Source organism: Sturnira hondurensis, unplaced genomic scaffold (genome assembly GCF_014824575.4).
Source record: "Sturnira hondurensis isolate 20B ecotype Veracruz unplaced genomic scaffold, ASM1482457v3 Scaffold0017082, whole genome shotgun sequence".
NCBI lineage: Eukaryota > Metazoa > Chordata > Mammalia > Chiroptera > Phyllostomidae > Sturnira > Sturnira hondurensis.
In genome coordinates, this window is record NW_028089713.1 from 2,586,980 (window position 1) to 2,613,048 (window position 26,069).

The 26,069-nt window shown below is 50.2% G+C and overlaps 1 protein-coding gene and 1 non-coding gene across 9 annotated transcripts in view; one reads left to right on the plus strand and one right to left on the minus strand.

Annotated features, from left to right (window-relative positions):
• The window catches only part of PLEKHA6 (pleckstrin homology domain containing A6), a 138,973-nt gene that overhangs the window by 23,438 nt on the left and 89,466 nt on the right, over window positions 1-26,069 (plus strand). The gene's annotated exons all lie outside the window — the stretch shown is intronic.
• Window positions 13,759-13,865, minus strand: LOC119001731 (U6 spliceosomal RNA). The gene has a single exon (XR_005069623.1). It is a non-coding gene; the product is annotated as a U6 spliceosomal RNA (small nuclear RNA).

Consider the following 26,069-nt stretch of genomic DNA (forward strand, 5'->3'; position numbering starts at 1 on the left):
CTGACTGGCAGCTCCATTCCGTTTGGGTGTATTCGCCTCTCGGTTCACAGGGCCCCACTGCCCAGCAGCCTTGCGTGCCTGTGGTCCTGGAGGGGGTGGGGTGTGGGGCGAGCAGTCCATCAAGCCCAGCTGTTCCTTGTCTATCTAGGCTTCCTGTTAATTTACTCAGCACCCACCGATTGAACATCAATTCCAACCATAAAAATGAGAGCAATTAGAGGTATCTCATCCAGGCTCCCGACTTTAGGCTCTGGGTGCCTTTGTAGTGCATCAGGCCAGGATGGTGGGTGGGTGATATGGAGATCTGCTGGAAATCTAGTGGGGTGTAGGCTTCCATCTGAAGCAGGGTGAACAGAGGATGGGGCAATATGGGTTTCTGATAGGGAGGTTCGGTACCCTTGGATACTACAAGGAGGTTGTGCCTAATGCTTGAATAAGAACTGATCACATGGGGAAAGTGGATGAGTATCTCTTTGTAGGGACTCATATCTCTACATCTGTGTATTCTGCGTGTCCCCAGCTTCTGCAGGGTGACCTTTGGTGACCCCCTTTTCCCTATGCAGAATCTATTTCTGAGATGATGGACTCAAGAGCACATTGGGAGGTGGAGGAAGAGTCAGAATTAGAATTTACGGACGTTTTCATGCTTCCTGCCCAGCTCTCTCCTCACCCCTTATGTGGCCCACATTTGAATGCAGATCATGGAAATGGGGCTGGGGGAAAGACGAAGACATGGTAGTTTATTTGGCTCCGCTTTCTCCTGACATCCTCAATAGTCGCAGCTTATTTGCAGTCCATCATGACTGTCCAGCTGGACTCTTCTCCCCAGATGCTCAGACCCTGAGTCCTGGGAGAGGTGGTGGGTAGATGCAGTCAGTCTCCTCTGCAGGGGTGAGAGTGTGTGCACGTGTTACTTGCATGTCCATGTGCACATAGGGAGGGCCCACAGCTGTACTTGGTCTCATCAGGGGGTCCCTTCAGGCCATGCAGAAGGAAATCCACGAAGACACTGAGGCAGAGGCTTGGAGGCAGAGCTGGGCGGGGGAGAGAATCAGAAATCCTCTCTAGTCCTTATAGCTCCCTTCTGCCCACCAACACAGGAGGGGGCAGCGTGGGATTATGTAACAAAGCAGTAGATCTTCTGGAAGCCCCGGTTTCCTTTTGAAGTCCAGGTCTTCTGTGAGTCCAGAAACCCAATGGCCTCATTTAACCCAGATGACCCTCTGGTGGCAGCCAGCAGGGTGGGCTCAACTGAGTCTCTTCTTTTCCCTGTGTTTTGCTCTTCCCTGATGTCCCTATCACTATGGTTCCTTTCTGAGTGTGTGTGTGTGTGTAGATGTGAGTGTGCATAGTGACAGGCAAGTTGGGGGAGCCCTTTGCCCAGTGCCTCTGGTCCCTTACTATTAAGGTCAAAGGACTCAGCGGAGAAGGAACGGTTTGCTCCAGTGGCTTTTGTGGGGGGACCTGCGGGAAGGGAGGGAGCAGCACACTGGTGGGAGGAGAGGGACAGGAAGAGTCATGTCTATCCTGCTGTGATTCTAGAGTGTCCCTGTTAGTGTGTGGTGACCCAGCCAGCTCCCTCATCTCTTCAGGGCTGTGCAGTGGGTGAGGCTATGCCCAAGGCAGAGTGCATGTGGGTTCTGTGTGGGAATAAAGGTGGAAATCCTGCAGACCTGCCTCATGGCAGCAGGCCCCAGATGTGACAAAAGCAGGAGGAGGGGGAGAAACAGACCAGGCGGGGGTGGGGAGCACAGAGAGGGCTCCTAGTGCAGGGAAACCCTGAAGGGAGGGTGACCCAGGGCCTGGGTCAGCATCTTCCAAATCTGGTGTTGTCAGAGCAAGGCCGAGTCGTCAACATTTATACTGATTCAGTTACACACACACACACGTATACATATATACATATATATATATATATATTTTAATGTTTTATTTATTTATTTTTAGAGAGAAGGAAAGTGGGGGAGAAAGAGAGGGAGAGAAACATCAATGTGGGAGAGAAACATCTGATTGGTTGCCCTCAGACCCACCCCAACCAGGAACTCAGCCACACACCAGGCACGTGCCCTGATTGGAATCGAACTGGTGACCTTTTGGTTTGTGGGATGACACCCAACCCACTGAAGCACACTAGTCAGGGCTTATTAAGTTATATTTTTAAAATGTCCTTTGATTGGCTGAAACAGCCAGCTGGAAATAGTTGCAAAATATTTTTATGCACATATGTCCTTCTCTATGATTAGTTTGTGTATCCCCACAGTAAATAGCATAATGCCTTAAAATCACTGGTGCTTGACACCTACCTTCCCACCCTCTCTGGGCACTCTGCTTGGGGGTGGAGCAACCCACAAGAGGGTAAAATAGGAAGCTGCTCTCAGCCCAGATCCTTTCGTGGACTGAGATTTCAGATTACAGTGGACTCTTGACCATGTGGAGGTTAAGGGCTCTGAACTCCTGCACAGTTGAAAATCCACTTATAACTACAGTGTACCCTCTGCATTTGTGGATTCCCGACGAAGGAGCTGACCCTTAACCAACATGGGTCAACTGACACAAATCTGCGTATAGTTGGCCGGAGCAGTTCAAACCCGTGTTGTTCAAGGGTCAGCTGTATTTCTCCACCTAGCTCAAGCTGGGGCCACTGTCTCCCAGGCACCGGCTGGTGGGTTTGCAAGGCGGAGTTGGATCACATCTTGTCCACCCATCTATGCCTTTCTCCCTGGAGATGCAGCCTTGTCACTCACTCCTGGGGCACTCTGAGAATGTTGACGAGGTACTGGCTCACTGAGCAGTTTGGGACAGGAGACACAATCTCTTACGTATTTGTCATGATGACTGTATTTATTCATATTTCTTTGAGAAGTGAGCTGGTTTCAGCCAGCTTAGAGGAGTTTATCCCTCCCACAAGAACCTCATGAGATAACAGGTTAGGGAAGGGTGTCAGCAGAAACCCATTTGCATAGTTCCCCAGTCCTTCCTTGGGCTCAGTTTGCGTCTGTCCTGGGTAACTGTCGTCTGGGCACTGCTGCCGCTTCCTACCACACACTCCAGAACTGGTGGGCAAGTCAGGCTAAATGTGGCTTGTCATGAACTCTGTACTGGTGTCAGAGTTTGTGTTTCTAGATGGACAGACCCAGACAGGAGAGGGACCTAGAGTCTCAGCCTCGACAGCAACCTTTCATTCCTTCCAACCCCCCTCCTATAGCAGATGCCGTTCCAGAGTCCTGGACCCATGCCTGATGGCACCACTGACCCCTCCATGGCTGGGAGCAGAGCTCTGTCAGCGGCCTTTACCATCAGTGGACAATGCGGATTCCTGTCTTTCCTCAACGTGGATCTTACACTTTCTTCTTCTACCATTTACTCTTTGGTTCCAGTTTGACACCCTGGCTGTTCCTTCCTGGTCTCACTTGTTTGTCATCCTTTCAAGAGTCTGACAAGTGTCAAGAGACAATATGACACAGTGGGAAAAATATAGGCTCTGGCGCCCGTCTGTCCGAGTTTGCATCCGCCTTCACATTCACCACCTTGCTCCTCTCTGAGCCTCTGGTTATAATCCTCTCTAACCTTAGAGAGGTTAACCTCTCTAAGCCTCAGTTTACCCATCCTAAACCATGAGTTATGGTGGTAATTACCTCATAGGATTGTTGAGAGGGTGAAATGAATTAACACATGTAAAAATCTAAGGACAGTGCCTGGCAACTGTAAGCCTACTCAGGGCATGCTAACTTCTCATCTCCTCTTCAATTGAGCTGTGTAGACAGGAATGCGGTACTCCAGATGTGGTCTCTTCAGGGGCACTATGGAGCCCTCTACGTGACAGTCTATTTCTATTATGTCAGACCATGTGTGCAAATCACTGGTGTACTGGTGTGCAAATCACACTTTCATTGTACTGAAGTCCTCAGGTCACTTTCCCATGGACAGCCAGTAGGTTTGGATTTCCTGTATCTTACACAGAAGGTGTGATCTGCTTCAGAGGGAAGGTCAGTGTTAAGGGGGCCCAGAGTAGGCCTTCGCATTGGTTCCAAACAGACCTGTACGTTCGTGGAAGCAGTCTGGCCCTTTTTATAATGCTGCTTTGTGACTGGTGTTCTATTTGGAAAATCCCTTGACCTACAGTGGCCTGAAATAAAATTCCCTGCTCCGTGGGTTTTTTCCTTCTTCAGGGGATCTCTTTCACTTTTCTCCGCACTTGTTTATCAAGTGAGCTGGGAAAGTACTGCTGTGACCTTCCTAATTTCCAACTCCACTGGGAAACCTTTGAGAGCCTTTCAATCCTTGATTTTCATGGGCCAACAGCATCCACACCACCAAGGAGCCTGTTAGAAACGCAGAATCTCAGGACTTACCCCCAACTGTTACCGAACAGAGGTCCAAGGGGGGCAATATTTGACCCACCAAGGGATGCCAAAAACTGCTACAGAACAACAGGAGCCCCTCCCCAAAATGGTATACTAATACCTACTGGGCTCATCTGTCCGCTGCCAGAGGAAAGACATCTCTCAATGCCAGAGATTTGTGAAAAGGAAAGGAAAGGTTTATTCAAAGCTATACAGACTTAAAGCAGTGACCCCATGTCCCCATTAATCTATCAAAGTCCTTCAGGATAACCACAGATGCCCACAGTGCTTCCTTCTCCCCCTGCCCTAATTCGGGGTACTGTATCTCAGGAAAAGAAGCACACATCCATGTTTCAGGTTGCTGCCATCATCCGGTGGATCGCCGTCCAGGCAGGATCTCTAATTACTCCACAGCCGCGTGGCACCTTCTCATGGTCCACTGGCAAGAGTTCTTCATACCCATTTTTTCAGTCAAAGTCTCTCCTGCTTCCCAGGCCACGCGGCCAAAGGGAGCATCCCAAAGCCGTGTGGGCCTCTTCTACCAGAGCTGCAGGGGTCCACACTCTGCCAAAAGCTCATGGCTTTCTCTTCACCTGGCTGCAGGGGTCCCTGCTATGGCAAAGCCGCATGGCTCTCTTTTACCTGGGCAAGAGTGGGGGTCCTAACTCTGCCCAAACCACATGGCTCTCCCCCAATGGCTGCTGCATCTGCGTTTAAATCCCCATGCCAGTCCTCCTTTGCAGCCTCATTTCCAACTCCTCCTACAATCAGTTACACCTGCCAGGACTCCCATACCCTCCCAGCTTTACTGGGCTGCCACAGTGAGTCTGGGCAGGTGTGGCCCCATGGTGTGGAGCGAATCAACTCCGAGCTCCCACACAGGGGCTGTAACTCAGGAGACCAGCCCCCAGTTACATCCTGGGTGGAAGCCACTCCCTTCTCCTTGGCTCAAAGCATGCCCACAGCTATTTAACATATCTATGACACCAGTTAAAGGTCATAGATAGGTTAAATGACCATTCCAGAGGTTAGCTGTGAAACTGTTGCTATGCAAAACAGCCCTCAATGGCCCTGCTCCATGTGTCCCTTGTGTGTGTGTGTGTGGGGGGGGGTATTGGGGGGGGAGGACATCTTAATATTTCCTGGAAACCTTGAGTTCTGGACACCATTCCAAATCTCTTTTTATGCCCTCCCCCCTCCTGACTGCGCCCTGTTACACAACCACCAAATCAGAGTCTGTGTTTGACCAAGGGCCCCCCGGGATGCTCACATACACATTACCACGTGAGATGTGCCACTCTCCATTGTTCACCTTGGGGTAGGAATGAGGTTGTGGGGGAGGGACCCCATCTTCCAAGATCCTGAAATCAGTCCCACCAAACAGGCCCCTGGGACAGACGTAGCACTATTTCCGGGTTAGCTGACCGCAAACTCCCTGCACTCCCCATGTGCCTCTTGGAATGCCACCGGAGAGGTTTTTATAAAACATTCGTACATCTAAAAAAGTCTAGATTGTGTTTTCCTATTTTATTAGTAACAGGCTTTCGAGCGTATCTCAAACTTTGGGAATATATGTACAACTGGAATCTTTTAAATGTTAAATGCAGGGTTTTACGTTTATGGCGTATTTCATCTTGTTAACGTTAGGCTACTATTTCAGAATTTGGTCCTGATTCTGTGTGTATGTAGCCATCTCTCCCAGCTCTGGCTCTGTCAGCAGCAAATCTGGTGGCCTTGTCTTTTGAGTCCTTATGAAAATCATGGATGAAGACACGGACACAGCGGGATCAAGAACAGACCCCCGCCGGGCACCACGGGAGGCTCACTCGTTGGTTCATGCAGCCCTGTAAACATAATCAGATGGGCTGGTGGGAGCTTGGCTCTGCTGCCTGCTGCCTTTGTCACCTTTGGCAAGGTGTCACCACCCCGCTGGACTCCTGTTTCCTCATCTGTAACTGAGGACGTGGAGTAGTCATTGGCATCCCCTGGGGGACATTAAAGAAATGAGTGTGTCTGGGCCCCTGACCCCTGCGGGCTGACTGGCCCTCTCCGAGTCAGAGGGAGTGCCTGGCTGACTGGTGTAGCACAGTGGCGTACACTGGGCGGGCCACGCAGGACCACAGGGCGCCCTTGTGGATGCCTCCTGTCAGCTGCTTGCTCTCCTACCCTTTTCCTCAGGACTGAATAACCATCTTGGATTCTCTGACACTGGCTCCTTTCTGTGTGTCTGAGCTTGCTGCCTAAGAAAAACAGCCCAAGGCCAGCATAAGTCGGTTTCAGTGTAGGTCAGCAGAGATGGCTCCCTGCCTGGTTCCTCTCTGCCCTCTGTTTCTTTCCCCTGTGTCTCAGGAGGCGACAGCACCTCTGGGCCTTGTCTTTGCCTTCATCAGCTCCCATTGGTTGAGGGCTGCTTCAGGCCCGGCTGCAGGAACTCCAGGAACCTTGTTGGCCAACCCGTGAGTGACTATGGAGCCCTCTGGCTTGGCGCTGGGGGGTCAAAGCACCTGTATGCCCTGCTGGCTCATTTCGGGCATGATTGGCTTCTGGCTTAGGATGGATGTTGCTTTGAGCATCTCTTTCTGCTTTTGGAGTAGGAGTGTACTCAAGATCTGCATTATCTTGTCCTGTCCCCTCCCCCACCCCTCCCCGTTGCTGCTGGGTGCTGGGAGTGTCTCTGCAGTGGGCTTGTTAATTGGCGCTTCAGCTGGCTGATTGACTCTAATGCTGGCACACATTTAGTTACCCGGCAGCCGCCTCTCAGACAGCCGTTAATTGCAGGCACGAGGGAGACAATAATTACAAGATAATGGGTGGCTTTTGTGTGAGTCCTTCTTGCACTGTGTCAGCAAACACCGAGGGTTTGTTTCCTAACATTCAGCTACTCTCCCGAGGAGATGCCCTAGCCCCCTTCTGCTCACTTGTACCTGTCATCCAGCCCAACCCATTCCCGCCCCCAACCTTGAGTATGTTCCCATCTCCCCAAAATATTGTCTCCTAATCTGCAGGCAGACATGTCCCCTTTTTAATATTTGTGAGTTTGAATTTGTGCCTTATTAAAAAGTAGTACTTGGCTAACTTTGCTTTAAAAAAGCGTAAGTAAATACTGTACTCTGTACCTTATTCCCTGGGCTCTTCTTTGTTAGTATTTCTGTGTAGTTGTAATTAGTGTGTAGCTGTTGTTCTGTGCCATGATTTTTTTTTGTTTAATGTCATTTTATATAAATACTTCCAGGTATGACAATGGCCCATAAATTTGTCATTTTAATAGCTGTAAATAATTCCGTCATGTTACTCCATGACTGTATTGCTTTTCTATTATGACTGGGAATTTGGGTTGTTTCCAGTTTGTTGCTATTATGAATAGCTCTGCTTTAAACATCTTTACATGTTACTGATTTTCTCCCCGTTATTTCCCAGGGGGTGAGTTGAATGATAAGTTGTATTGATTTGGCATCATGTTGGAAAGAGGTGAGGGGAGTGGGGGCCTGGAGGCTCCTGGGAGGATTTAACTGGTTCCCTCTGCCTCTCCCAATATATAATTTCTTCTCGTTGCACCTCTTTGCCTGTCCATTTCTATAATAGTATGATCCTTGCTCCAACTTCCCTAGAAACACGCCAAGTTAGTGACGTGGAGTCTTGGTACTCTGGTTACCTTGCTACATGTAGATCACCTCAAGATGTAGAGACTTAGGAAAAAAATGTGTTGTTGCCCAGCTGGTGTGGCTCAGTGGATTGAGTGCTGGCCTGCCAACTGAGAGACTGCCAGTTTGATTCCTGGTTAGGGCACATGGCTGTGTTGCAGGCCAGGTCCCTAGTTGGAGGTATCACACTGATGTTTCTTCCCTTCTCTTTCTCCCTCCCCTTTCCTCTCTGTAAAAATAAACAAATAAAATCTTCTTAAAAATGTGCTTCTATCTTTCAGGGTTCTCTGGGTTACCTGAGCTCAGCTGGGTGCTGGCTTGGCTGTCCCCTGCCCTTGCAGTTATCTGCAGGCTGTACTGGGCCAGATGGCCAAGGTGGGTCCTCACATGGCTGTCATCTAGAAGTTCAGCCGGGCTGTCAACTCGAGCACCTCCCTGTGGCCTCTCCATATGACCTGGATCCCACTCAGGGTGGCGGTTCGTTCCTATAGGGGGTGTCTCGAGAGAGTAGGCCAAGAGACCCAAGTGGAAACTTCACGGTTTCTTATATCCTAGCCACAGAAGTCATATGACATCATTCTTTTACGTTCCATTGGTCAAACGGAATCATAGGTCCACCCAGATACAGAGGAGATGGAGAATAGACTCCACCTCTCAATGGTAGAAGTTGCAAAGAACTTGCAGGCATGTTTGATCCTTCACTCTTGAAGATAAGAAGTCTGTATTTTTTAAAATTTAATTAATTTATTTTTCGAGAGAGGGGAAGGGAGGGAGAAAGAGAGGGAAAGAGACATCAAGGTGTGGTTGCCTCTCATGTGCCCCCTATTGGGGATGGGGACCTGGCCCACAACCCAAGCAGGTAACCTGACTGGAATTTGAACTAGCAACCTTTTGGTTCACAGGCCAGCACTCAATCCACTGAGCCACACCAGCCAGGGCAGAAAGTCTGTGTTGATTTGTAGCCTATGAATCCTATCAGCATCTCCTTAGGAAAAACCATATAAGAGACTCTGTCCCTCCATTTCCACTCCAAATCCTGCCCATTCCCACAGCTCAGAAGTCATGAGATCTCTTCTCAGAAGCTTCCCTGATGGGCCCACAGGAGTCATCTTCTTCTTACAACCTCCCTCCTTCACCCTCCTAAACTCCCAAGGCCCTATATCTTTGCCCTTGTCTTACACAGCTCTTATCACACATCACAGCACCCAGTTGTTTAATGGGTTTGGCTCACTGTGCTGTCAACTCCTGCTTGAAGGCAGGGATTCTGTCCTGTCCCTCTTGTTAATCTCCATGCTCTACCCTAAAGACCGCGTAAGGTGCCTGGCATGGAAAAGGACTTCCATCAGTCCCATTCCCTGCCCCCCTTTCATACATTGGACATGCCACTGTCTATTGAATGAATGAATGAATAAGTCATCTCAATGAGTTGGGGGCAGAGAAGAGGACTGACATTTACTGGACATTTACTGTGTGCACTTACCAGCACTAGCTAGGAGCTTTATAGAAACAATCTTATTTACTTTTCACAATAACCTGGGAAGTGCTTAGTTGTATCTCTGTTTTACAGATGTTGAAGCTGAGGTTCAGAGATGTGAAGTGCTGTGTTCAGGGTGACATTGTTGGATCACACAGAAAATTGTAGAGTCATGATTTAAACTTGGGTCTTTGGGAACCTAGGGTGAATGTCTCCTTCTATACACTTAACCTCCTGGAACCTCAGTTTCTTCCTCTGTAAAATGGGGAGGATAACACTTAGCTCATAGGGTTGTTTGGATGAAGGGAAATAAGACATGCCAAATGTCCAGTATTGGTGTAGAGGATGCACTCATGTCATGTTGTCTGTGATGACATGACTTCTTGTTCTCCGGGGTCTGACAAGCACTCTATGCCTTGGGATGGCTTTATGGCTACTGATGTAGTTGGCATAAAGTAGTTGTAGTTGTCACTGTCTTGTAGTGTGTGCGTTGTTCACTGACACACACATAATTACTCTGGCACTGTGCTTCCGAGTCCCTTGCCCCTCCCCTTGGGGCACATGGGCAGTCATTTCCCATGCGACCTCCCACCTTCTTCGTAATCACAGTGCAGACAGCTGGGTCTCCAGTCACCCAGGCACTTCCCCTGAAGCTGAGCCTCAGGAGTCTGCCCTCCCACAGGCACTGCTTTTGTTTGCTCTTTGAAAATTAATGTCAACAAGAGCTCATGCGTTCTCTTTCTTTTCCTCATCTTCACATTCGTGTGCCCTCTTTACCCCTTGGCTCTAATTCATTTTGGTCTCTCTGTCTCGTCACATACAAGGACCCCCATTTGGGGATGATTCTGCAGTGGTGACGCCTTGCTGGGTGAGTTACGATGTGGACCAGAAAGGAGACTGCAGTATTGTGAGGGAGGGTCCTTGGTGGAGCTGGGAATGGTGATGATTTATGTCTTTCCTTCCCTGAGGTCCTTCCCTCTTAATGCTCTGGCTCTGGCCACATCATTTTCTGGCTCAAGACTCTGCCCAGGAAGGGAGGAGCGAGCTAGTCTAGGCGTCCACTAGTCTGGTCTGGTCTCTGTCCCTTCATTCCAAGCTCAGCTCCATCTCCTACTCCCTTGCCTGGCCACTGATAAATAGCATTGAGTTGCCAGAGTCACGGAAGGCAGAGGCGATTGGACATTTTTTTCCTTAACTCTTCTCATACCCTTCCCTCCAAAGGTCCAAAGAGAGAAGTCTAGGAATCCAGACAGACCAGAGTTTCTTAAAATTCTTTTCTCCATGCCTTCAGGCCCTTCTTTTCTTTCAGTGAGGGTTGTTGGTAAAGTGCAGGGCTCTGGCCAGGCCAGACGAAAGCCATCCCAGCATGTGCAGGGGGCTCCCCACAGGCAGCGACTGGCTTTTGTGATTCTGGATTTTGACAGATCTTCAATTGCGTTAAAGCATTTCTAGTGTCCATGTGGATTTGCAAATACAGGAGTGGGCTGAAGTAGGTTTACAGTTGTGAGTATGTAAAACAGAGCTACTCAAGCTATGGTAATTGTCATAACCCGCATGTCTTTTTCCATGTGAACAGCTAACTGTAAACCCACGTTTCCCACCACTGTATATGTTTTTAATGTTGACAAGCTTGTGGTGGGGTGATGGAGGGAGGAGGAGGGCAGAGTAGCATGCAAGCTGACCAGTGCATGATTGGGGATAATACTCCTCCCCCTCCCCTGCCCCCACAGCTTCCATGGAGTCTGGCCTGATAGCCTCAGCCAGAAGTGATCACTCCTTTCACTGAATCCCAGAGACTTGTCACATTTACAGGATATTCATGCTTTTAGTTGTAGGATGGTAAGAGAAGATTGTATTGGATCCACAAATCGGGGCTAGGTTATATAAGGTCTTGCATTTTGAACTAAGAAATTTAGCCTGTATCCTGCAGGCAGTGGAGATGCCCCAAGGGTCTGTGAGCCAGGGCAGGAGCGAATTGCCATCTGCAGAGAACAGGGAGACCACTTTCAGAGGTGCCCTTTCACCTCCAGGGCAGTGGGACTGGGGTTGCTGTCTCACATTTAATTTATGGTCTAACATCTACATCAGACAGGAGAGATTTTCTGGTAATGGCGGGGGGAGGGGCTTCTGGTGACACAGTTAGAGCTATTTTGGGGGCTCAGGGGGTGAGGTTGGGAATCCAAGTCTTAGGATAAAGTTAAGTGGGTGACTGGAGGCAGGAGGTTTAGGATCAGAGCATAGAATATCAGATCTAAGGGGTATAGCACCCCGTAAAAAGCCTCTTGCCTCTAGAAGGGTTCACATGGGCCACTCCCACATGCAGGGGCTTTTGCTCTGGAACACGTTAGAGGCACCTCTTAAAGGTGACCTGGCAGAACTATTTACTGGCTCAAAGTAGTTGAGACAAGGTGACAGAGGACTGTGGTAGAACAGTGGCTATGGGGGGAGGGGTTGAAAGGGGGGTACAGATAGGCCCCTGTCACATAGGCACCTTCATCCCCATTTCATGGCGCAGAACAGCTGGCCCTTCCCTGTTCCCCCTGGGGATGAAGCCCCGACCACCCAGACAGAAAAGGGGGGGGAAGAAATGACAGACTCCTTGTCTGTCAGCCATCTCCCAAGGTTACTTTTGTCTCTACACGGCTGTCCCTGCAGCTGCAGGCTGCCTGCTGTTGTCCGGGTGTCTCCTTGCCTTCCTTCTGCTGCTCCGGCAGAGGGCAGAGGAGGATGGAGCCGCCTGCTGCCGCTTCGAAGACGAACGGGAGACAGAGGTCCTCCTTCAGATTGCTCTGTAATCCCGGAAGACAGCCTCTGCCTCCCCTCACCCAAGGGAGGTCTTCTCTACAACCTTTCACCGGTGGGGGAGGGAGGTAGTGGCCTGGTCCAAGGGGTCCAGGTGGGGTGTCTGTGCCCTGAGTGGAGCTGTCTGTAGTGTTGGTCTGGGGCCAAGCTAAACACCTCCCCACCAACTGTCCCATCCATCCTGCTTTACTGGCCTGGCTGGGGATGGGGGCTGGAGTGGGTGGTTGTCTGCAGGTTAACCCTTGGGAGGCCAAAGGGAAGGAGAAAGTCCAGTGGCAAAGTGTCTGCCCATTTCCCAGACGGCGGTCTGGTCAAGCCCAGAATGGCAGGCCCAGAGCCTTCCTCCTGTCGCGATCTTGTTAGAAAAGTTGTTTGGATGGTCAGGGACTTTGAGTCACAAAAATTTAAGATTTCACTGAACATGCCGAAAGAGGGCTTTGCTTCGACTTCACCTTGTTGCCGCTGGCCCTACCTGGCTCCTTCCCCTGAGATGGGGGTTGTATTAGCTGTGGCCTTTGCCTCATTGCCCTGTGCAATGGTTTGCCTCAGGGGAGCTTCTTGGGGCACCTGGACTAAGGCACGTCTAGTCCACACCGCAGGCTTCACCCCAGCCTAGGCCTGTCCCCAGGGAAGGTTCTGGAGATGAGGATTATCTTCCTTCCCCATCCCTGCCATAGTCAACATCATATTACTCTTGGCCTTTTGTGTTCAAGGCCTGGGGATAAATAGCCCAAGGCTGGACCTCCTCAGAGGAACCTTATGATTTTAAATAGGCTGATCAAGATGTCCTTGTCTAGCAGGAGTAAGACACTTGATTTTTTAAGGGAATGGATTGCCGGTAAAACCCTGGGCTTGCCATAGAACAACCTGCCTTTGACCCTTGAGGCCCCTGAATTTGCTTGGTCTGTAAATGGTCGCTGACTCCTGGTCAAGGTGGCTGGGCAGGGTGCACTCCACAGAGCACAGGAGAGCAGCACCAAGGAGATTCCTCCTGGAGAATGGGATAGGCCTGGGCATTCAGGCTCACCGCCTCCCTAAGCACCAAGCAAGGCCTGGGCTGTGCCAGGGTGTGAGCCGCTTCCCTGAGATGCATCACTTCTGATGGAGAGTCCCCCTCAGAGCGCCAGCTGTGAATCAGCTGAGGACCTGGGATCGAACACGAGGCTTCCCTCCTGTGGATTTGTGAAGCTACAGTGAAAATAGTGAGTGTGTATAAAAAGTTATGCAGAGATTGTTATGAATATTATTATTCTGAGAGGAGGCCTTATAGTCCTAGGTTGCAGGCCTAATTCCTCATGAAGTTCCTGCAGCTACAGCTTCCTCCCAGGGTGGGGGGGTGAGGAGAAGGAGCCTCCGGGTGTGACTTGCCTGCCCCTCATAGCCACCCACTTTGGGCCAAGCCCTGGGTGGTTGGAGAGACCCCACGGACCCACACCAGACAAGTCCTAGGCCAGAGCATTCCTCCCTGCTCATCCCTCTGTCCCCTTCTTCTTTGCTCTTTCTTGAAGCGTTTTTCACAAATTTGCCTGTCGTCCTTGCTCAGGGGCCATGCAGATCTTCCCTGTGTCGTCCCAGTTTTGGTATACGAGCTGCAGAAGTGAGCACTCTCGAAGCATTTTTCATCTCCCCACCCCCACCCTGCAGTCAGGAACCATGGAGCTCCTGGGCAGGGTGCGCAGGGCCTGGGCGCCTTGTTCTCTGGCTTGGTTTTCCTTTGCCTTTTCCTTATTCAGATGGCCTTGCCAAGCCTGACAGAAACCTGCCTCCTCCTTCCCAGGTGTGGCACTCTTCTCATTTACAGTAACACCTCACATTTATAGGGTGTCACTTCTCCTGCGCGCCCTGAGCATTTTTCCTTCTGTGCTCGCTCCCATGGCTCTGGGGGTGCAGGCCGAGGGGGACAGGATCCTGGCCACTTGATAGCAGAGGCCATGAGGTAGTGGCTTACCTTAGGTCACACAGCCAGTGGCAGAGCCAGGATTTGAGTTTCAGAGTCGGAAGGGCCCTGGGATCAGTCACGAGGCTCCTCTACTGTTAGCAAGGCACTTCTTGGCCCGCTTGCTCCATGCCTACGGGGGAGGGTGATGCCTGCCCGCCCTGGGTTTGGTGTAGGTTGGCTATGAGGGAATCTGGGCCTGGCCCTGTGGCCCCTGAAGGTCAGTGAGTATTAAGAGGTGGGAGGCTGTCACCTTGTGGCCACCCAGCATGTTCATGAATGTGGAACAGGCACCTGGTATGAATACTAAGTTAACCTTGTGTCCCCTTCAGCACTGTGCCCCCAAAAGGGTGGGCTCTGGGCAGGCTCCTGCTGGCTCCCTTGATTGGCCACTTGGTCTGAGGCGGAGCCTCCTTTCTGGCACTCAGCCCCTTGGGTGGCAGGTGGATCGGTCTGCTAGTTTCTCTTCCAGGAGCAGGCTGCTAGGAGGTAGGAAAGGGACCCGCTGGGCCAGGAGGCCGGTCTGCGAGCTGGTGCCTGATACCCGTCCTGGGCCCACAGGGGCAGGGAACTCCCTCTGAGCAACTGTGCTGGGAAGGGCTGGGGGACCCTGGGGGCATGGGCTGCTGAGCAGGGTGGGCAGTCACTCGGGTTACATGTTCCTGGGGGCCTCTACCCTCCTGCTCCATCTATCTCTCCTCACACCTTACTGTTGCTTTCTTTCTCCCTTGCTCTCTCTCCTCTCTTTCCTTTACTCAGTTATAGCCTTAGCTCGGGAATGTGCAAGGCCGGGCACTCTCCCCATCTGTTCCTCATTTCCCAGGGACTTCTCCAGATACCCCGTAATCCTCTCCTTTCCCTTCTGAACTCTCCATCCCATTCACCCTCAGTCTGCTCCCTCTCCCATGAGCTCTGTTGTCAGGAGCACCAGGAAGTGCTAAGGGAGGGACTGGCCTGGGAGGTGCCAGCTGTTTGCTCAAGGTGGGGTGGGCAAGGCCTAGGCCCCTGGCTGGGCTGGGCTGGAGTGTGGGCTTGGGTGGTTGGTTCTTGTATGGCCTGTCCTTCTCACAACTTCCTCCTTCTCCCCTCATCCCCTTTCCCATTCTGGCACCTAATGGAGACAGAAAGGCAATAGGCACTCCCTCCGGCTACAGCGGATGCTGCTTTGTGGTCATAGAGTTCTTTCCAAGCCCTAGCATGGTGAGAGGTGAAATTCAGCAGGGGGTGGGAAAGCTCTTAGTTTCCAGCTCTGAGCCAGGGTGGTCCGGGGAGGAAGGACAGTGGGGGTTCTGCCTCAGAAGACTGAGTGCGTCTCCACTACTGCCTTGTGCTGGGATCCAGAGAGGGCTGCTCTTCCTGCTGTTGTGCCGGCTCTGCCTCTGTCCAAGTCCCCAAGGGGACGTAGCTGTAGAAAGTGAGGTCTGACTTGTGGCAGGGAGCTGTTGGAAAGGAGGAAGCAGCCGGGGGCTCCCCCATCATGTTCTCAAGGCACGGAAGCCCCAGAGGCCAGAGCCAGAGGCCTGGGCAGCTCAGAGGAGCATCACGCCCTGTGCCGTGTCACCAAATGCCGATCGATCGTGGGGTCTAAGTGTTATTTAAAAAACTTTTCGTTGTAGAAAATTACAGATGTGCATAAAAGTAGAGAGAATAGTATAATAATCACTGTGAAACCAAGCTTCAATAGTTTTTCTCTTTTAAAAAAAAGATATTTATTTCTGGGGGGAGGGGCAGGGCTGGGAATATAAGACAGAAAACTGTACTTGAACAAGAATTAAATAAAAGCCCTGGCTGGTGTAGGTCAGTGGATTGAGCGCGGGTCTGCAAACCATACAATCGCGGTTCGATTCCCAGTCAAGGCACGTGCCTGGGTTGCAGGCCAGTTCCCAGCAGGGGACTCATGAGAGGCAACCATACATTGATGTTTCTCTCCTTCTCTCCTTCCCTTGCTCTCTAAAGATAAATAAAGAAAATATTTTTTAAAAGAATTAAATAAAAATAAAAATTAAAAAAGATATTATTTATTTCTAGAATGAAGGGAAGGGAGGGAGAAAGAGGGAGAGAAACATCAACATGTGGTTGCCTCTTGTGCACCGCCAACTGGGGACCTGGCCCACAATCCAGGCATGTGCCCTGACTGGGGATTGACCTGGTGACCTTTTGGTTGCAGACCAGCACTCAGTCTACTGAGCCACACCAGCCAGGACTCACACTTCAAGGGTTTTGAAGTCATCTCATGGTCCATCTGTTTTAGGTGTAATCCAAGCCTTCACTACCTTCTGATCATTTTGAAGCAAATCCTAATTTATCATTTCATCTGTAAATATTGGAACTTAAAAAAATCATTGTCATACCTAAACAAAATGAACAATTCTACAATATAATCAAGTATTCAGTTAGTTTTCATATTTCTCTGATTATTATTTGTTTTCCTCTAGTTTTTTTTTTTTAATTTGGATCCAAAAAAATCTACATATTGTGACTACTTGTTACAGTTTTTAAGTCGCTCAATCTATGGATACTCTTCTCTTCCTCTTTTTTCTGTCTTGCGATGTTGTGCTGAAGAAATTGGGTCATTTGTCCCGTAGAGTTTCTAACATTGTGGTTTGGCCCGATTCACCCTCTTTGTATCATTGAACTCGTTCCACCGTCTCTGTGCTTGTGGTTAATCGCAGCCCTAATCAAATTCAGGTTTCGTTAATGTATTTATTTAGGGGAGGGAAGCAAGAACCCCTGGGTGACGGCACACATCTATCAGGAGACAGGATGTCTGGCTGTCTCTCTGTTTGTGATGCTAGCAGCCTTGGTGATCATTGCCTGGACTCATCCATTTGTTGTGGGCTAATTGCCTATTAATGACTCTCCCTAAGTGGATGTTACTTCTTTCACCCCACAGTAAGTAATCTCTTTCTTTGGAAAAAGTCTTCCTTCTCTGGGAGGAGTTGCTGAGGAGGCGGAGACTGCATGGCAGTAGGGCGCGGGGCGGGGGGGGGGGGGGGGGGGGGGGGCCCNGCCTCCGCCCTGCTGGCGCTGTGGACTGGTGAGGCAGGCCTCCCATGAACACCAGTCTGGGAGCCTTGGGAAAAGTCCTCTGCATCCAGTTTGTCAAATTCTAGGTATTTGGGTTCATGGAGAGAGTCAGAGCCCGAGACACCCCGGACAGCCTTTCTGGTTTGCTCGGAAACACAGCTCAGCTGCATTTAATTAAATTAATGCTCACACACAAATCTTCCCTGACTATACTGCACCCATCCACACTTGGCTCATGCTACTATCAGCTACCTAATCATCACTCTTCATATTTGTACAATAGTATATAGCTTGCAGAGCGCATGCTCACACATGTGAGAGGTTAAGAGGAAGCTCCAGGGTCGGCTTACTTGAATGTGGATTTTGATCCACTTCTTTGTCGTTGCTTGGCCCTGAGCAACTTAGCGAGTTTTCTTCTGCATCAGTGTTTCCACTGACCTGACATTAACTTAGATCTTGGAAACAATGCTGGCACATAGTTCGTGCTCAGTAAGTGATAGCTATTATTATTTTGAATCATCTGCTCAATCCAGTATCTAACTGCAGGACTCTGCAGACACTACGTAAGGACAGAGTAGTGGCCGACAACTGAAATTTGATCGTGTGTCACAGATTAGAAGTGTGTGCTGCTTGTTCCAGAATCCATCAATGAGGAGGTATAAACAGCATTTAATAGCAGTTTCTTTCATTCTCACCCAGACAGGGTCATCTGAAAGTAGCCAGGGCCCCAAATTTAAGGCTGATGAGGCTTTGTCCAGAGAAGTCGGAGAACTTGTTCTCTGAAACACACAGAGAGTCAGAAGCTGTGCTTGTAATAGGAAAGGAGACCTGGCCACCCTGGCCGTCTGATACCTGTTCTGTCCTTTCCTTATGAATGGGAGTAATGGGGAGGGACTGGGAGGATGTGGAGTTTGGCTTAGACTTGCTCTTGTATTTTTCCCTTTTGGAGGCCTGGGCTGTCTCTTGCCCTTGAGGAGGCCCCCTGAGGCCTCCAGTGTAGAGAACCAGGTGACCAAGCCTCCTCCCCGGGAGTTTGTGGTCCCCTGGGGCCTGGCACAGCTGCCTGTCCATCTTCCCATGCAGATCAGAGACAGAAATCTGCAATTAAACAATTAAACAGAGCAACCTGCCTGGGCACAGGGGTTGCTGATCAGCCTCAGGGTTCTCAGCGTGCTCTTCGGCCTAAGTGGGCCAGAGACTCCAGGTCAGGAAGGACTCCTGAGAAGGGGCTTGGAGAGAGAGAGAGAGACTGGTCAGCACTAAGCTCATTTGCTCTGTATTTGCTCCTTATCCTGGCCGTTTCCTGTAACTCTCCATGAGCTGGGCAATACAATTAAGACACCACTGATGGCTTTCAGAGAGCTACAAAAAGGAATGGAGCTGAGGATAAATAGGAAGCAAGGCCTCAGTTCCAGGAAGGAAGGGGAGGTCAGAAGGCTAGGCAAGCAGAAGTGCTGGCACTGCTTTCTTAGGCATCAGAAAAAAAAAAAGAGAGAGAGAGAGAGATGCTAGTACAGAAGGAACAAAATGAAATGTCGTATTTCTGTATTTCTGTTTCACTGGGCTCCTGCCTGTTAACATCCTTGAGCTACGTCTTTTCCTGGGATTTCAGCTTGTGATTTGAGCATGCGAGCTGAGAGTGGTGGACTTTCCAGGCAGATGCGAAAGGGGGAGGGGAGAGGTGGGGGAGAGGCAAACACCCACGTAGCTTCTTTGTCCATAATTTCACACTGCAGAGGCATCTGTGCAGAGTGGACTTCTGCCTGGACTGTTCCCAGCCTAAGCACAGGGCTGGCCCCAGGATTCGGCCAACAAGGAGAGTTTGAATGCACACAGCAGTAGTCCATTGGAATCATGTAGCCAGAAAGGGGTGAGTGGGGACAGTAGATGCTGGGTGAGGTCAGATTAAACTCCTCCCTGAGTCCCTGTGCCTAGGTCTGTGCTGGCACACAGAAGGCTCTTATAAAATGTAAACTGAGTCCTGGCCGATGTGGCTCGGTTGGTTGGAGCATCGTTCCATAAACCAAAAGGTCACAGGTTCAATTCCCCATCAGAGCACATGCCTAGGTATGGGTCCAGTCCCCCATCAAGGCACATACAAAAGGCAATCAATCAATGTTTCTCTCCCCCATTTCCCCTCTTTCTAAAATTAATAAGCATGTCCTTGGGTGAGAATTTAAAAAGAAAAGAAATGTGAAATGAATGAATGAATGAATGAACCAGTCAAGGAAAAGAAATTTGAGTACAGATCTCCTTAGACCATTTTCATTCTCTAGCTTGAACCTTAGGGGCTGGACTTAGGGCTCAGGCAGTAAAGGTTGCTTGTTAGAGGTATGTTCCAAGTTGAAGTAAGTCTTGGTTATCTGTCCGACAGATCTCTGCTTTGTGAATTAACCAGGATTTTGGCTTCTTCTCTTTTCCTTTTATCTCCTGACTCTGCATGACAGGGGGACACCGAGTTGGGCAGCCATACACAGACTCCTTAGGGTGAGCATTGAGAAGGATCTGTAGATTTCAGCTCTCAGGTCCTCCTGTCCCTCCTAGGGTTCTGCCTGGGTCTTAGTTGCCTCTGTTTTTTTCCTATTATGTTGCACATAGTCGGCACTGATAACCCACTTGCTGAATTAAGAAATACTATAAGTTGGCAAAAGCGGAAGGGAGAGGCTTTTTCTATCCTGACTTCTTTGGCCCTGTTCCTTGTCCCTGGCCCTAGACTAGGACAGGCTGCCTTTAAGGGACAGAGGAGCTGAGTGTCCACTCATACCCTCTGGTCTTCGTGAACTCAGGGGCCCAGTTTGAACCCCGGCTTTGTTTCAGCTGGCAGAAGGGGCATGGAATTGGAGCCTGCCCTTGGCCGTAGAGAAAGTCGGCTACAGCAGGACTGGCCACATCCAGTGCTCAGCAGCCTGCCCCACAAAACAGCTTAGGAGAAAATGAAGTGGATTCTAGCCAGGGGAACTCAGCTCCCTGAGCTGGACTTGTTCCGATGGGGCTGGGCAGGGTGAGGAAAGGGGCACTGCCCCTTCTCTGCTCTGTCCAGTCTGTAAGTTAATGGCAACTCAGCTGTCCTTGGTGTTGGAAGCCTGGAAATGGCTGTTCTTGCTTCTCCCCCTGCCCATCCTTCGCCCCTAATGTGCCCCAGCCACTGAGTTCTTTGGAGAACAAAGTGATCTCTGGGACGGCCAGGAATCAGAGTTCTGTTTGTGGCCCCCTCCTGAGTTTGCTCCTCAGCTACTCCAAGAAATCACCAAGAAAGACCTTTCTCAAGGCCCAGGGTCCCGAGCAACCTCAGTTAGTTTCTAGCCGTATTTTGTCTTCCAGCTGGGAAGATAAACTTCCCCAAATCTTCTGGAATAACCAAGGCTCAACGAGGCTGGGACAGTAACGTGTGCCCAGGGCTCCCCGGGACAGGCATGGAGGCACTTGGCCTCCCAACCCTGGATACCTGTGCTCTCAATCCTTCCACACTTGAAGATTTCATGTGGTCTGGAAGGGTCCTTTGGCAAACGAGAGGCTTATTTCATGGGTGAGTCCTTTGGCGTAATGACCAATTCATCCTGCTTGGCCTGGGACTGTCTCCATTTTAGCATAGGAAAGTCCTGCATTCTGGGACCCCCTCAGTGCTGGACAAACTGGGACAGTTGGCAGACCTGTCCTTGGGGATTCTCCAGGTTTGCATTTGTCTGTGTTGTTTAAATCACAGGCACTTTTCTTCCTGCCATTCAGCTTCCGTGAGCTTACCCAGAGATTTGAACCCAGATATCACCTACCCAGGATGCGGGAGGCGTGTCTTCCCTGCCTCAGACACTCTGGAGACGATCAAAACAGCCTGCAGCTGGGGAAGCTGAAGCTTTGCCTGGAGGTGGCTCCTGCCCGTCCAGAGCCAGGAGCTCTGATCACATCTTGCATTTCTGCATCTCCTTTTCTCTAAATAACTCCAAGTATGGTCTGGTCTCTGGTCTGCTTCACCCCAATACAGTCCCTATCTCAAGGGATAAAGATGCATACAGGCGACATGATACCCTTTCAATGACCAGGGAAGCTGAAGTCTGTGGAAGGTTTAGTGAGCTACTGGCACAAAGTCATCTAGAAGCACTAAGACCAGATGAACTTTGAATTTAGCACCTTTAGGCACAAAAGGTTCAGCTTTGATGGTTTCTGGGTTAGGCTCTCCTGTTCCAAATCCCTTCTTCTGAATCTCATTTCTCCCAATTAGGATTTTTTTAGAGAAACCTGTGTCAGAGAAGATTATTTATATGTTCTTTTTCTTTGGTCCCCATTCCTGTCATGTTGGTGCTGAGATTTTCCTTTCTTGACTGAGGCCGAAAAATTGCCAGAGCTTGAATCGCCCAACCTCATCCTTTCCATCCCATCCCCGTTCTGACCCCACCCCATCCCATCCCATAGTGGTTCATCAAGGATCCTCTGCATTCTATTTATGAATATCACAGTGACAAATGTGACTCTGCCCTCTTTACCCCATCCTCTTCCCCTGCTGGGTTAAGGTGCCAGGAATGTCCTCCAATCCTTTATTATCCATAGCCCTGGCTTCAAAAAACAAAAGATTTTATTTATTTTTAGAGAGAGGGGAAGGGAAGGAAAAAGAGAGGGAGAGAAACATCAATGTCTGGTTGCCTCTTGCATGTCCCCTACTGGGGACCTGGCCCACAACCCAGGCATGTGCCCTAATTGGGAATTGACCAGTGACCCTTTGGTTCACAGGCTGGCACACCATCCACTGAGCCACACCAGCCAGGGCCATAACCCTGGTTTTTACCAGGCCTGTTAGCAATCAAGTCAGAGAGTAGAGCTGGTCTTTGGGAGACAGGCCCATGAGAGCGGCAGGACTCTGGGATGTGGACATTGCAGAGGACTCAGGAAGTTCTTGTGCAGCCAGAACACAGCCCTTCCCACCCCCGAACTGGATTTGTATTACACCACATTACAGCTGGGGGTGACTCAGGCAGAACCTCATGGCCCAGAGCAGAAGTGTGACTTCAGTCCTCACTCAGCACTCTCCAGAACACTCATTCAGTGCGCTTGTAATGAGAACTGAGCGATAGTGTGGATAGCGGAAACATATGACCTGTCCCTGGCCAACGTGGTCAAGAGCACAGTTCTGGGGTCAGTCTTCCAGGTACCACTTTGGGTGTTTAACCTCATTTTGTCTCATCTGTAAAAGGGAGGTGATGATAGCTACTGTGAAAGTTGTGAGGATGTCGTCAAGATGAAATGAGTTGCATTTACAATTATGCCTGACACAAAGTATGCTGTCATTATTAGCTAGCTCGTACCCTCTGCCATGTGCCTCTCTAGTAAGTTGTTCATTCATATGACAGATATGTACTGAGTGCCCATTATGTGCCAGGAAAACAAGAACAAACTTGTTCCAGCTTTCTAGTTACACAGCATCTTGTAACACCCTCTATTTTTGCTTTAGTCTTCTTTCTTCCCTGATGTTGATCGGCAGTGATGGAGGTTGAGCAATGGATCATCACTCGGTCCCATTGAGCTCTCTCAGATCCTACTCCGCATGGTGTGGGGCATGATGGGGCACAAAGGCCACTCGCCTGACTTCTACAGGTGACCTACCTGATAACCAGCTGGGGTCACTTCATCTTTCTGGGCCTCAGTGATTCTATCTTTCAAATAGAATAATAAGACCTTTTCTTCTACCTTATTAGGAGTGTTGTGCAGATAAAATGAGATAATGGATGTAAAAGCACCTTGCAAAACTAAAAATCCTTTGTAAATGTCAGGTACTGGGGTGGAACAAAGAGGAGACAGTCCCTAGAGAGCTCCCAGTCTGAGCGCAGAGGTGGGCCTCCCCAGGACAGGGCCTGAAGGCAATTACCATGGGCATACGCGCCTTGAGGGCACTCAATGTCCAGTGCCTAGCACAGTGCTTGGCACACAGCAGACACACAATAAATGCCTGCCTGGCATATGGTTGTAGATCCTCAGGAAATGTTTGTCAAATGAACAAATATAAAAAATGGCTCCAGCCACTGTAAATGCAAGGAGGGTATTAAGTTCTGAGGAAATGCAAAACAAAGGCAAGATCAGGGTTGGGTGTAGTCTCTCAGGGACAGCTTCCTGGGAGAGATGATTGAGATTTGGGATGGGGCGAAGTATTAGAAGTTGCATTGGTGAAACAATACTCCATGAGACAGGAAGGCTGTTCACAAACCCCCCAGGGCCCGTTAGCTTGGTTGGAGTGTGTGCGTGGTGGGGGTGGGGAGAGGAGGAGGGGACAGTTCACAGAAGAAAGGAGTGAAAGGAGTAAGGGATGTAGGAAAAGAACCCATGAAGCCTAGGAGGAGGGGTTGCACGGGCAGTAGTCACCGCTGGGTCTTGAGAGAAGAATGCAGGGACACGTGAGAGAAGTGGGACTGTGGTTGGTGGGGGAGTAGTCCCAGGCTGCCCATTATCTGCTGTCTCCCCATGATGGTGAGAATCCCAGTGGTTGATGGCTCTGGATAATAGAGACATTGGTTGAGGCTGCAGGGGCCTGGGACTACCTGCCAAGCAGTCACCAATGACACTTTGAAGGTGGCAAAAGCTGGAAGGCAGCACTGCGGTGTGCAGTCCCACTGGCTTACCCAGGCAGGGCGGAACCAGCCCAGCTCATTAGTCTCCTGGGAGCTGGGAGCATTGGGCAAGGAAGGCAATAGAGAACTTCCAGAAGGCTGCCTGGGCTTCTAGGATTAAAGTTCTACAGTTCAGAGCCTCGAGGTTAATAGATTATTATTTCCTTCTTTTGTAAAAGAAGTCTCGTCCTGACCTGGTGGCTCGGTTTGTTGGAACATCACCCCGTGCACCAGAAGATTGAGGGTTTGAGTCCCAGTCAGGGCGCATACCTGGGTTGCTGGTTTGATCTCTGGTCAGGGCGCGTACAGGACATAACTTATCAATATTTTCTCTCCATAGATGTTTCTCTCTGTTTTGTTCACTTGCTGTAAAAAAAAAAAAAAAGAAGAAGAGGAGGAGGAGGAAGAACTCTAGGCACACAGGTGCTCGTGTGCTCATGTATTTAAGTTTGGGAGAAAGAGACTTTGGGCAGAGGGTGGTCAGACAGATTTGAGGTCCTCTCTGGGCTCTGCCACCCGTTATGTGACCTCAAGCAAGTTTCCCAACCTCTCCGTACAACACTTTCCTCATCCATGAAGCTTTTGTCCGAGTTTATTTAGAGATTAAGAAAAACACTGTGTCTGTAGTACCGACAGCATCTACGTAGTACGTAGTAAAGCACTTACATTGTAAAGCACTCAGGAAGAAGTCACGATTTAGTATTTAGTTCCTTCTCCCCAACATCCCTGAGTCTCCTGCTTTGGAGAGGAGGCAAGGCCTGAGATACAGAGATCAGGGATAGCGCCTGGTGCCTGCCTGTCCTGACTCTGCAGCAGCTGGGCCCTCTGTGCCTGCCTGCACTGTCCTCAGCAGTAGGGGCAGCACACCATGAAACAACCTTTCTCTCTCCTTTGTACCCGGGCACCTACCAGTGCCTGGCACAGAGCAGACTGCTACTAAATGTTTGTTGAATGAAAGAGGAATTTGACATGGCCTTTTCAAGTTCACAGTCTAGCAGGGCGGACAGACTTACGGACAAAGAATTACGAAAAATAAGATTGGTTGTGCAGAGTGCTTTGGAAACACAGAGAAAGAAAGCCTGCCTGGGTGGAAGTCAGGAGCAGCTGTAGGGGCACGGCGGGTGAGCAGTGGGAAAGGTGCAGCCGCCGCAGAAGGAACAGCATGGTTGAGATGCACCGGGCAGCATGGGAACTGGAGATGCATATGTGCGGTCAGGGGCAGGAGCACCGGGAACCCTTCAGGGGTGTCAGGGGAGGTCTTGAGCAGGCATGGGGCACCTTTTCCTTCCTCTCCTCTCTTTGCCCCCATCCTTCAGGCCCTGTGCAGAAGGGCCACATGACGGTCAGAGAGACTGCGACCTGCTTGAGGTCACAGGGCATATTAGCTGCAGGGTCAGAGTGATCGTTCAGTGTCCTTGGCTTTCATGAAGTCATGCTTTATGTAGTGGGTTGTCCTGTCCGTGTTGCCTGGACAGGCAACTCCTGTCCTTCTACTGCCCTCTGGGTGCTCTCAAGGGTCATCTCAGCAGCTGCAGCCTCTGGCTAACATTCTCCACATTCTGTCTTGCAACAACAGCCTTGTCCATTCAGAGAGCCCAGTGTGACTGAGCCTGGACAGCCCCCCCTCCACAAACCCTCCCCTCCCCTGCCCAGGTCTTTGGCACAAAGGAAAAGCCACAAGATCTGGAATAGCTTCCTGCTTCACTTCCAGGTGCCTGGCTACCTGGCCCGGACCAGGTTTGGCTTGGGGATTTGTTTTTCAAAAGAGATCGGCAGAATTTGCACTGTGATGGCATTATTCTGGGTTTTTAAGAGAAGGCCAAGAACCTCTCTGCCTCCCATCCTACCCCCACCTATTCTAGGGATCCAGTTCCAATTTGCCCCAAGGCCAGCATGCCTTGCAGATGTGTGTATGGTAGGTCTTCACAAACGTGTGCGGAACAATGACTGAGTGTGATCACAGCCGCTATGGGGAGGGGGAGGGGATCTAGTACTTCTCAGAGAGGAGGAGGAACTATGGGGGCCTCTCAGTGCTGATCACAAAGCCTGTCTCCTCACCCCAGGAAAACTCCAGGGGAAAAAGGAAGGAACAGCATGGTTTCCAGTTGTTTCCCAGAGTCAGGCAGGGGCCAAGCCTGCTCAGAAGCCCCTCCCTCTAGAAGTGACCCCTCCCTCTGCCTCACTGCACCTTCAGGGACACAGAGCTTGTGTCTGTGGTGGATCCAGATGGAGGGACTTGGCTCTTTCCTCAGGTTC